The 11,277-nt window shown below is 47.4% G+C and overlaps 1 long non-coding RNA gene across 1 annotated transcript; it reads right to left on the reverse strand.

The window, feature by feature from the left end:
* Positions 1-374: 374 nt before the first annotated feature.
* Positions 375-6,929, reverse strand: LOC128096749 (uncharacterized). The gene is made up of 4 exons (XR_008213737.1): positions 5,663-6,929; positions 5,381-5,549; positions 4,725-4,837; positions 375-2,171 (listed from the first exon to the last, which is right to left on the reverse strand). It is a non-coding gene; the product is annotated as an uncharacterized LOC128096749 (long non-coding RNA).
* Positions 6,930-11,277: the final 4,348 nt, after the last annotated feature.

Consider the following 11,277-nt stretch of genomic DNA (forward strand, 5'->3'; position numbering starts at 1 on the left):
TAGGTGGGGATAAAGTAGGGTGGATTTCTCAATACATCAACCTTTTCATTTTTGAGACACTATCTTACTATGTAGCTCAGGTTGGCTTCAAACTCACAGTCCTTCTGGCACAGTCTCCTGAATGTTGGATTATCAGTATATGCCACCAGAGCCATCCTGTGCTACATAGTAGGTTCCATACCAGCCTAGACTATATGGGAAGTTTGAGGCTAGCTGGGACTGCAGAATGAGACTGAATTTAAAAAAAAAATCACACATCAGTCAATCCATCAATTAATCAAACAAAACTAGTGTGTCTCTAAGTGAAACCATGCATCTTTTATTAATGCCAAAACACATTAGATTTCTATATGATCCTTACATAATAGCTGGTCATAGGTAAGGGCTATGGGCTCCTTAGTTTATAATAGAACATGACTTGAGGAATGAGTAGCATCTACCAAAATGCTGTTCTAGGAATAGCCTAGTATTTGTAAATAACCTATGTTATGGGTGTTTAATCACCACCATTACCATCACAACTACCACCATCATCACCATCACCATCATGACCACTACGACCATCATGAATCACCAGCATTATCATCACCATCACGAGCTTCCTCCTCCTCCTCCTCAACCCTCTTTTAAAACTGAGGTTTAGAGAGTTGTCATTATCCAAGGTCACCTTCCAGAACCTAATAAGGGTGGGATTCTAACCTTCTTGTACTCTAAATTCTAAGCTTTGTTGTTTTGGTGTGTATGTGTGTGAGTGTGTATGTGCATGTGAGTATATGTATGTATATGTGTGAATGTGCATGTGTGTATATGTATGTGTATGTTCATAGTGTGTGTGTGTGTGTGTGTGTGTGTGTGTGTGAGTGTGTGTGTGTGTGTGAGTGTGTGTGTGAGTGTGTGTGTGTGTGTATGTGTGTGTGTATGTGTATGTGAGTATATGTATGTATATGTGTGAATGTGCATGTGTGTATATGTATGTGTATGTTCATGTGTGTGTGTGTGAGTGTGTGTGAGTGTGTGTGTGAGTGTGTGTGTGTGTGTGTGTGTGTGTGAACATCCTGTCTCTGGTTAAGAGACTACAAAAAGATCAAGTCACAGGAATGAAAATCAAACACTAACAAATATTTTGTTCACCAATGTCAAAGTGACACTACAATTGACTATTTTCTGAGTTTGAGCATGTCTCATTGTGTTTCTTGGCAAATACATTTTCAGCGTTGTAAACTTTGAGCAGGTGTTTGTTCTAGGTGCTTGCATGTAAAAAATAACCCACATGGTAGTTAATTTTTAAATGGTTCCTGGCAGGTGGTTTCAATAGTATTCTAGCCACTGGGAGAAGTGAGTAACAAGCTTTTCTCTTGAAATCACTACATGAATGACTCTTTTCTTGCTCTGAGTAATTCCGTTCTCATACTCAGCTTCATAGTGGAAGTAGTATCTCGTTAATTTCTAATGATACTTAAATCTCTTCTTCTGTACAGTCACAAAAGCACTCATTACGCCAAAACTTTCTAATTCTTGCCCATTTTAACAATCCACTACATTTCTCCTAGAGTCTGCAAATCCCCCAATTCCAGGTGGCAATTCTGTTCCCTTTAAACTGAATCCGAAGTAACCTACCTTGTAGAAAATAGACTCTCACATTAGGGGTCTGGTCTGTCCTTAATATTTCACACTTGCCAAAGCGCGTATGCCCGGGTCTCACATCGTCAATGGATTCAGAAGCCCGGGAACAGTGTTGTGCAACTTTTCTCGCAGATTTGAACCACCATGGAGGCTTTAAAAATACAGATACTTGGGGCTGGGAGAGGGCTCTGTGGGTTCAGAGACTGCTGAGCAAGCATGGGTCCTTGAGTTTGGAGCCCTAGCACCCACATAAAACCCAGGCATGACTACACAGCTGTCACAGTGCTTCGTCTGGAAAAATGAGGGTGCCAGTTGGGCAATTCCAGGATTAAATAATCACTGTTCTCGTCATACACTGTTATAATGGTCTCTTTCTCCTCTTCTGCAGCCCTCCTCCGCTTCCTTCTTCTACTTTCTTCATTGATGAACTTTGGAGATCTTTCCCACACAGCTCAACCAAATGGCAGAACAGTGGGGGTTTCCTTCCGTAGAAGATCCTGCTCACGGTTCCCCACGTGCTGGCCTTGAGTAGGACGGTCAGAGGTTTCCTAGGGAAGAACAAGTAAGTCCATTACCACAGGCAGAAGCTGAGGCTTCCTCCTGCTATCTTTACATATGCAAAATGTAGACCTGAGAAAGTCCCTTCTCTGGCCTCTCAAGCCTCCTCCCCCAACTTCCTTCTCCATGGTTCCCACTTTGTACTTCGGTTTTCTGGAAAACTCTAACCTTACTTTGGGGCAGTTAGAAGTTATAGCTGCCAGAATCTTCAGAAGGCCGCATGACCATCGCAGTGGTGGCCACCCTTGGATTAGACTGCATCACCTACGGAAGGAGAAGGGTGCTGCACTCCCAGCATAGGGAGATAAGTACTATTCAGGTTAATTTTCCCTCCAGCCTTGGCTGACTTAGTCTTTCCGGTTCTACACTTTTGGGAAAGAAACAGGCAGTAAATGTTTTAGACTTTGAAGACCCTGGAGGTCTATGCTGCAAGTCAAGTCTTTACCTTTGCCATGTTGCCCCAAAGCAGCCACAGAGAACACCTATGTGAACAGGTAACGTAGGGTCCCATCACTTCCTTTGTGGACTCTGAAATGTTTCATGTGATCTTCACAGGTCATCAAAGAGGAGTCTTCTAATCTGCCTCCCCAGCCTTTTAGTAACATAAAAATCATCTTATCTTGTGAGCCACACCAAACACTGGGAGCTGGGACTGGTCCGTGAGGCAGAATTCCTTGATGCTGACACAGCACATCACTAAGTGGTGTTTGGCCCAATCTTGCATGCGCGTCTGATACTACTTGTGGGGACTGCAGGGAACTACAACCACCCTCCCGCCTACACTGGGAATTTTTGTCTAGATCTTAGCTGTCTTTTGTCAGAAAAGCATAAGATTATTCTCCTTAATTTTATTTGTACACCAGGGTGTGGTGACAAAGAACTTCAGCCCCAGTACTCAGCAGGCCGATCTGTGAGAACTCTCTGCGAGTGTGAGGCCAGCCTGGACTATGTAGTGAGTTCCAGGCCAGTGGGGCGTCATAGTGAGATCCTATCTCCAAGACCAACCGAACAAAAAGTGATTTGTGATGTGACCGTGTACGATGTGAGAAGGGTACATCAAGGAAGACTACGTTTTCTCTCTCTGGCAGCAGATCGTGTCAGTAACGCATGTCGGATGGTGTTTTTCTCCCTGGAAAGCCTTTCATGAAAACCATGGATTAAGTTGCTAACTGTGTTGGAATCTGCTTCTGGGGTGACGGTGATCGCTGTCAATGGCTGGCCTAATGAGCTCCACTTCGGTTTGGTTCTTTTAGTTCTGTAATACATTTTCGCAGAGCGTAGAGCTAGTGTGCCCCTAAAATTATTTAGGGATGTGTGGTAGCATTTAGCTTGCTCCCTCCCACACCCAGCACGAAGCCTCCCTCCACTCCTCCTTATCAGGGGACAAAATGAAAAATGGCGAACACTCAGCTTCAGTGGCAGGAGGTGAGCCGATGGAGGTGAGCCGATGGAGGTGAAGCTCATTCTAGTCAGTGTACTGAAGTGGGGTGTCAGTGGGTGGGGTTCTAGTCAGTGTACTGAAGTGGGGTGTCAGTGGGTGGGGTTCTAGTCAGTGTACTGAAGTGGGGTGTCAGTGGGTGGGGTTCTAGTCAGTGTACTGAAGTGGGGTGTCAGTGGCTGGGGTTCTAGTCAGTGTACTGAAGTGGGGTGTCAGTGGCTGGGGTTCTAGTCAGTGTACTGAAGTGGGGTGTCAGTGGCTGGGGTTCTAGTCAGTGTACTGAAGTGGGGTGTCAGTGGGTGGGGTTCTAGTCAGTGTACTGAAGTGGGGTGTCAGTGGCTGGGGTTCTAGTCAGTGTACTGAAGTGGGGTGTCAGTGGGTGGGGTTCTAGTCAGTGTACTGAAGTGGGGTGTCAGTGGGTGGGGTTCTAGTCAGTGTACTGAAGTGGGGTGTCAGTGGGTGGGGTTCTAGTCAGTGTACTGAAGTGGGGTGTCAGTGGGTGGGGTTCTAGTCAGTGTACTGAAGTGGGGTGTCAGTGGGGTTCTGGAAAAGCCACTGCTTTGCTGATAAAGCTAAGTTTTGATGGCTGCCTCTCCTGTCCCCTCTCCTTCCCCTCCCCCATCTTGTCTTGAAAGCAGATTTATGGTAGCCATCCTGAGTTTAAGGAGCATTTTACTCGAGTTTATATAAAAGGTAAGTCAGTGAGGTCAGGGGGCCTTTTACAACTCTGTGGAATGATAGTTCATAAAATAGCCTTTCTCTTTAATTATGGGGGAAATTAGGCAAATACTAGCTAAATTCTGAGAGAGAGTTTTCTGTTTGTTTGTTCATTTACTTAATAATTCTTGGTTAAAGATTTCCTCGATGCTAAGTATAAAGATTAAATAAATGACCTCATTGTCAAAGGTCAATTCATGCACAGATAAGGACTGGGACATCAGTCTGGACAATGGTCTCTGGTTCCTAGTGCAGGGGACAGCAATGAGAACATTCAAGCATTCGGGCACAGATACCCATCCCTGTGGACTCCTCCCAAGAGCGACTTCCCAGCACAGACTGTTCATATGGCCTAGGCTTCACTGTCCACAGACGCTTACTTCCTTACCCTCTGGGAGGACTTTTCCTATTCCAGATTGCCTTGTGTAAGGAACATTGGCTTCCTCCTGGGGAGCATGTGGCCATAGGCACCCTGCTGGAAGCAAGTCATGTCACCACAGCCTGAGAACGGTCAAGATACAAGGAGAACATAGTATGAGCCCTTTGGAGAGTGTGCCTGGAGAGCAGGGGAAGGAAAGGGGCCATTCCAGCTGGGAACTGAAGATTTTTATGGGGAGAATGGTATTCGACCCTCCCGCCCCCGTTCTTGGAATTATGGCTGAAGTTTCACAGGGCTTAAGCCATTTACCCAGCGTATAGGTGAATGAGCTTTTGTGGGAAAATGGAAATTGGCTGTTAGGTATTCTTATAGTGCAGATACATTGTTAGGATCCTTCAGAGGTGGGCAGCTCTCCCCCATACCCCCAGCACAGAGCTGCCTGTGAGCCAGGACAGTGAGTCAGCCTTTGGTGGCTGAGGAAACGGTCTATCTGTCTATCGAGGAAGATCATCTACTTCCATTCTTTGCCATCATACCGGGGAAACACCTCCTTTCAGAGCTTTTTAAGGAAACAAAGTCAGTACCCCACTGAAGGGCAGAAGAACACCACGACCTCCTCTCAAGGCCCGGGCTTGGAAGCTCTGACCCCAGGCAGGGTAACTCACCGTGTGTTTGGTCCTTGTACCTCATTCAGTGTCCCAAGCAGGTGGCCAGGCCTGCTGTTCCTGAGTTCTGTAGACTATTTCCCTTCCAGCATTTCCCTCCTGGCTTCAGGGGACTAGAGCGGACTGAGCCATTGTAGGGAGTTACAGAGTGGCTCTGAGTGGCAGTGTCCTTGGTAAAGAGAGAACAAAGTCAGTTTCTAAAGGGAAGGGATGGTTTCCATACTCTCTGCAACAATGGGCTTCTAGGGGCTGTGGGGAGGGCTCTGTCTGTGAAGTACGCACCTTCTGAGCACGGGAACTGAGTCCAATCCCCAGAACCGTGGGAAGACGTCACACACTATCATCCCAGCACTGGGAAGGTAGGAGGGTCCCCTGGGACTGTCTGGTCAGCCAGTCTAGCCTAATTGAACTCCAGGCCTCTTGCAGCAAAGGAGGTAGATGGTGTCCCTGAGGATGACAGCCAAGGTCGTCCTCTGATTTCCACATGCACACAAATGCATGTTCATGAGCACCCACACACAGAGACATACACACACTAAAAAATAATGTGCTTCTATGCTCCACCTTCCACTGTACCTTGGGGACTCCTAAGGAGGTGACAGCCTGTGGCGTAGAGGAAGATCTCACTGGATTCTGAGTACAGAAGCTCTCAGCTCTGACAAAGACATCATGGAAAACAATACTTGACCTCAAGGATCTTTGTAGACCTTGGAAGAAATCATGTAGGCAACCTTGGCTATCCTGTTCATGCATAGATCAAACCTGGGTTTTGCATGACCCATGAAGTAAGAGAATACAGTTATAATGTCAGGGGTGCTGGCAACTCAAGCCAGAGTCTCATGTATGCAGGGCAGGCGCTCTACCACAGACTTATGCCTCAGTCCTATATCTATAAATGTTTTGGATAAAAAAAAAAATTTAATAACATGGGCTTACACAAAAATCAAAATTTTAGCATCTATAAACAACATCTCCTTGGAACACAGTTACTCATTCACTTACCTTTGGCGGATGCCTGCCTTCAAGTCACAACGGTGGAACAGAGTAGTGTGACAGAGAAGGGCCTGGCCTGCACAGCCGAGTGACAGTTGGCACATACAAAATCACTGAAACTTATACTTGTAGCAATGACATTGGGAAAGAGATAAGGTCACAGTTTTTGCAAAATGCACTGCCTGATACATTTCCTTATTCCTCTGAGAGTTATGGCTAGTTCTGAGGTTTAAAATCGTTCTTTGCACTGGTCTCCCACCCCAGTGTCACCCTTTACACTGTCATAGTCGTGTGGGCACAGTGGGGTAGGGAAGGGAGATGGGAGGAAAGCGTTTCAGTGGGATCAGGTGAGATCATAGGCAGAAGGGTGAGTGAAGGCCTGGAGAGGCCCCAACCCCAAAACCGGAACGGAATGGGAGGGCTGTGGGAGCCCGTTCTTGGGTTCCTCGTGGGTTTACCCAGCAGGTCCACATAGAGAGGATGATTAGACTACAGGCCTGAGTGCAGGTGTCTGAGATGGTCTGCACTTGGCTGTGCTGGGGGAGGAGGTCTTTTGCTCCACCCCCTGGCGTCTCTATAAAAACCCCTGGGGCAGAGACAGTCGGGGGCCCGTTGGAATAGGTTCCAGGCTCTCTAGAAGCTATTCTGTATTTTCTGTTTATCTCCACAATCTAAATCTTTCTATCTAATATTTCCTGCTGCTCGCACTCAAGCAAACTCTGGGGAGCTGTGGGGGTGGTGGGTAAACGCCCCACAGAAGGGGGCCACTCTGATAACGAATTCTGATGCATATGCCACACCCTCAACCCTCTCTGAGGGCTTCTGGCCCTGGCATCCACTCACCAGGGCTGTGGCTGACAGCCCGTAGTCTGCAGAGGCCCTGTGACAGTTTCTCTCCCTCCTGGTTGGTCTTAGCTTTTCTGTAATCTAACTGGAAATGGAGCCAGTTCTCCTGCAGAGGCCCAAACAAATCTCAGGATGGACCTCCTGCAGAGACAGAGTCATTTGTAACTCACAAATTGTGGGTTTGTTTGTGTTTAAAAGCAGAGATATTGTTCGTACTTCTTCCTGGGAAGTGGGCCCTGTGCGCTTGCTCCCAGAGTCCAGCTGCTGAGCTGGCACACCTCTGAGCCTGCTCACTGGAGGGAGGTGACCTCTGGCAGACAGCTGGGGCCAGAGGTCGGGAGTCAGGAGTCTCTTCTGGCCTTTGTTTAAGTCCCTCTTTTTCACTCATCCCTTTAACACTATGAAAAGATTCTAAAAAAAAAAAAAAGCCTTTGTCTGCCTCCAGGACAGCTGTGAGCAGGTCCCTGAGGGAGGTGTGTGAACAGAAGCCAGGCTGGGTCTGTACAGTTCTAAAACTACTTATGAGAAGTGTGATACGAAGACAAGCTGGTCTGTCTGTCACCTTAGAACCCTGCCTGCGCCTTCCACCTGCCGAGTGTCTTCCCCCACAGTCTCTGCTGGAGTGTCCCCCCCCCCCCCCCCCCCCCCCCCCCCCCCCCGCCCCTCAGATCTTGAGACTAGGAGACAGGTGTCTTCCCATTAGATTTCAAGGCTTGGGCAGATCCACCTGTAGGGCTCCATTCTCTGCCCTCTGAGGGCATTACCTCTCCCCGGAGTCTTTGTCATGATTGCCTTTCACCCGAGTCTTGATGGTCCCTCTCAGGGAGATTGCTTATCAACAGGAAGACAAGCCCACACCCAAAGCCCAGGATCCAAGAAACCCAAAACAATCTTCCTTAGACTCCATATTTCTCTTGTGTGTGTGTGGTTGTATGTATGATACACGTATGTGCAGGCACATGGGCACATGTGTGTGAGGATGCCAGAAGTCACCCTTCAGGGTTCATTCTTTAAGAGCTATATTCCAGGGTCTCTCACTGGGACCTGGGGTTCACCAGTAACTGGGCTTGCTGACCAGTGAGCCCCATGGATTCCCTGTTTCTACCTCCTCGGCTTTGGGACTGGACTTTTTATGGCTTAAATTTTTATTTTATTATTTTATGTGTATGGTTGTTTTGCCTGCGTGTATGTCTGTGTGGTGCCCAGAGAGGCCAGAGGAGGGCATTGGATCTCTTGGAACTGGAGCTACAGATGGTTGTTTATCACCACATGGGTGCTGGGAATTGAACTTGGGTCCTCTGGAGGAGCAGCCAGTGCCCTTAACTGCTGAGCCATCTCTCCAGCCCCCTGGCTCCATGGCTTTTTTATGAATGATAAGACAGCGGGGGTTGAAGTAGGGTCTTCCTGCTTGGGTGGCAAGCCCCGGACGGAGCCATCTCCCCAGACTCCCCAGCCCTCTGTGCTGCTGTCTAGATACTATTTCTCTTCATTACAGCTAAGCCTCTGGAGAGTGATTATCCGGGTCATGCCCACGGCCTCACCTGTCACCCACAGCAGCTGGGGTTGCCGCTGAGATCTCACGGCTGGGACCACTCTGCTGAAGCTGCTCTGTTTGGTCTTCACCTCTGACCACACCTGGATTCTGGCGGTGGAACTCGGGTCTTGATACTTTCAAAGCGGGCACCTTACCGACTGAACCATCTTTCTAGCCCTTTGTCTTCTTTCGAATCAATATCTCTGTGAATACAAATAGGTCAGGTTTGATTTGGGGTGGAACATTTTGGCAGTCTCAATTGAGACTGGGGAAGGAGGTTTTTTGAGGTATTTAAGGCATTACGGACAGGGCCAAGTAACTAACATCTTGGAGAAGTCTCGACTAACCCTTGACAAGTGTAGTGAACCAACACTTTGTGGTACTGGTCCTTTACAAGTGTCTGTTTCTCAGCACGGCTCGATGGAGAGACACATTCCAGCTGGGATTTCAGCCAGACAATTCCCCTTCACCCAGCTCTGTAGACCTATAATCCTACAGGCTCACACATGAGCCCTTAGAGCAATGGTTCTCAACCTGTGGGTTGTGACCCTTTTGGGGGGTCAAAAGACCCTTTCATAGGGGTCACATATCAGATACCCTGCATGCATATCAGATACTTACATTACGAATCATAACATGACCCAAGCTACAGTTATGAAGAAACAACAAAAACAGTTTTATGGTCAGGGGGGTCCCCACAACATGAGGAACATGAGGGTCACAGCATTAGGGAGGTTGAGAAGCACTGCCTAGAGCCAGCTCGGAGGGAGCTGCTGCTGTCCCGTGGCTCTGCACAGGGCTGCTGGGCCAGCACCCAGGACTGCGCTACCGTCACTACAGGCTGGTCTTATCTAAAACCTTGTTGACATGGCTCTGTTGCTGATGATAACATTTGAGAAAACCACACTGCTCAGGGAAACTTCTCGAGTTTCCTTGCTCATCGCCTTCCCTTTTGCTTCATTTCCTGACTTGTAAACAGGCAGAATGGGAACGGATGACTCGTGCAGACGGTAACCCAAGCGCTCCACTGAGCTCGGCACAGCCTGTTACGGCCAATTCTTTTTTCTTCGACTCTTCCCTCCTTTTTACGGGTATGCGATTAGGGTGCTGAGTGGGTCTGTGAAAATAAATGCTTTAATTTTTCACTGTGGTAGCTAGCATGGTCTAGTTGAAAGACCATGCTCTTCTGAACCAGCCGTGTGTTCAAATCCCACTTCTGACACCAAATGCCAATGTCTTCTCTTTATTGGGAGATAAATAAAAACGTTGGCTGGAAACCACTTTTGAGGCCTGTATAGGAGTGGGAAAAGACTCTATAGGATGGTATCTGTGTGAACTTAACAATGTGGGAAGCTGTTAGGAATGCAGGGTTTATGTGGAAGTGGGGTGGGGGCAGCTTTCGGGACTCTGCTTTTCCCTCTGCCCTTGAAAGCTCCCCCTGACTCACCGTCAGCCTGGGCCTCGATGGGCACAGATTTCTCTACAGGCTTTGTCTTAACGTTGCTTCCCTTCCATCACGGACACTCAGGGCAGGAGCTTGGCCTGCCCCGTGTGTGTGTGTGTGTGTGTGTGTGTGTGTGTGTGTGTGTGTGTGTGTGTGTGTGTGAGAGAGAGAGAGAGAGAGAGAGAGAGAGAGAGAGAGAGAGAGAGAGAGAGAGAGAGAGAGGTGGGACCTAAGTATAGGAGAAATGATAAAACATGTGGGTTGTCTTTTGTGCAACTGATATCCTGAATGTGGTCCTTCACCCGTTTAGGATTAACTTTGCATGAAGTGTGCTGATCTTCCCTTTCCATGTTCTCTCTCTCTCTCTCTCTCTCTCTCTCTCTCTCTCTCTCTCTCTCTCTCTCTCAAATATACACTACACTATACACACACACACACACACACACACACACACACACACACACACACACACACACACATTGCAACCTTCAGCTCCCAGGAAACAGATGTATCGGGTCAGCTCTCTCCAGGGGCAGGCTCAAATGTAAGTTCATCAGAAATGTCCATAGAGGAGCCAGCAGTGGAGTGAGTCCATAGCTGGCTCATGGCTTTCATTTATTAACCCAAATCAAGCCAACCAGCTATTTAAATTACTCTATTTCTACCTTTTCTTTCTTCTCATCAGTCATGCCAATGAATATTATTAATATTAAAACAATAATATCCCGGGTTCTAGGACTGCTCTGATATACTACAGCACTGGTTTGCAACAACTAAAATTAAGTTCTTCATCCAAGGCATAGCATTAGTTAGTGATTAACCAAATTCCAGAGGGGGATTTAACACTACATCCTTCTTTGGCTTTTAACATTGCATTGAAGCAGAACAGGGTATCCAAAAAGACTCTCGGCTTTAGAGGTCCAAGTTTTGGATAATGACCCAGGGATAAATAGTTTACTGGGATACAATCAGTATCATCTGAATAAGGCTTACTTATATATTTATAACTAGAGCTTGATACACACACACACACACACACACACACACACACACACACACACACACACACACACACACACG

This window comes from Peromyscus californicus, unplaced genomic scaffold, assembly GCF_007827085.1.
Source record: "Peromyscus californicus insignis strain IS unplaced genomic scaffold, ASM782708v3 Scaffold_5__1_contigs__length_169319896, whole genome shotgun sequence".
Lineage (NCBI taxonomy): Eukaryota > Metazoa > Chordata > Mammalia > Rodentia > Cricetidae > Peromyscus > Peromyscus californicus.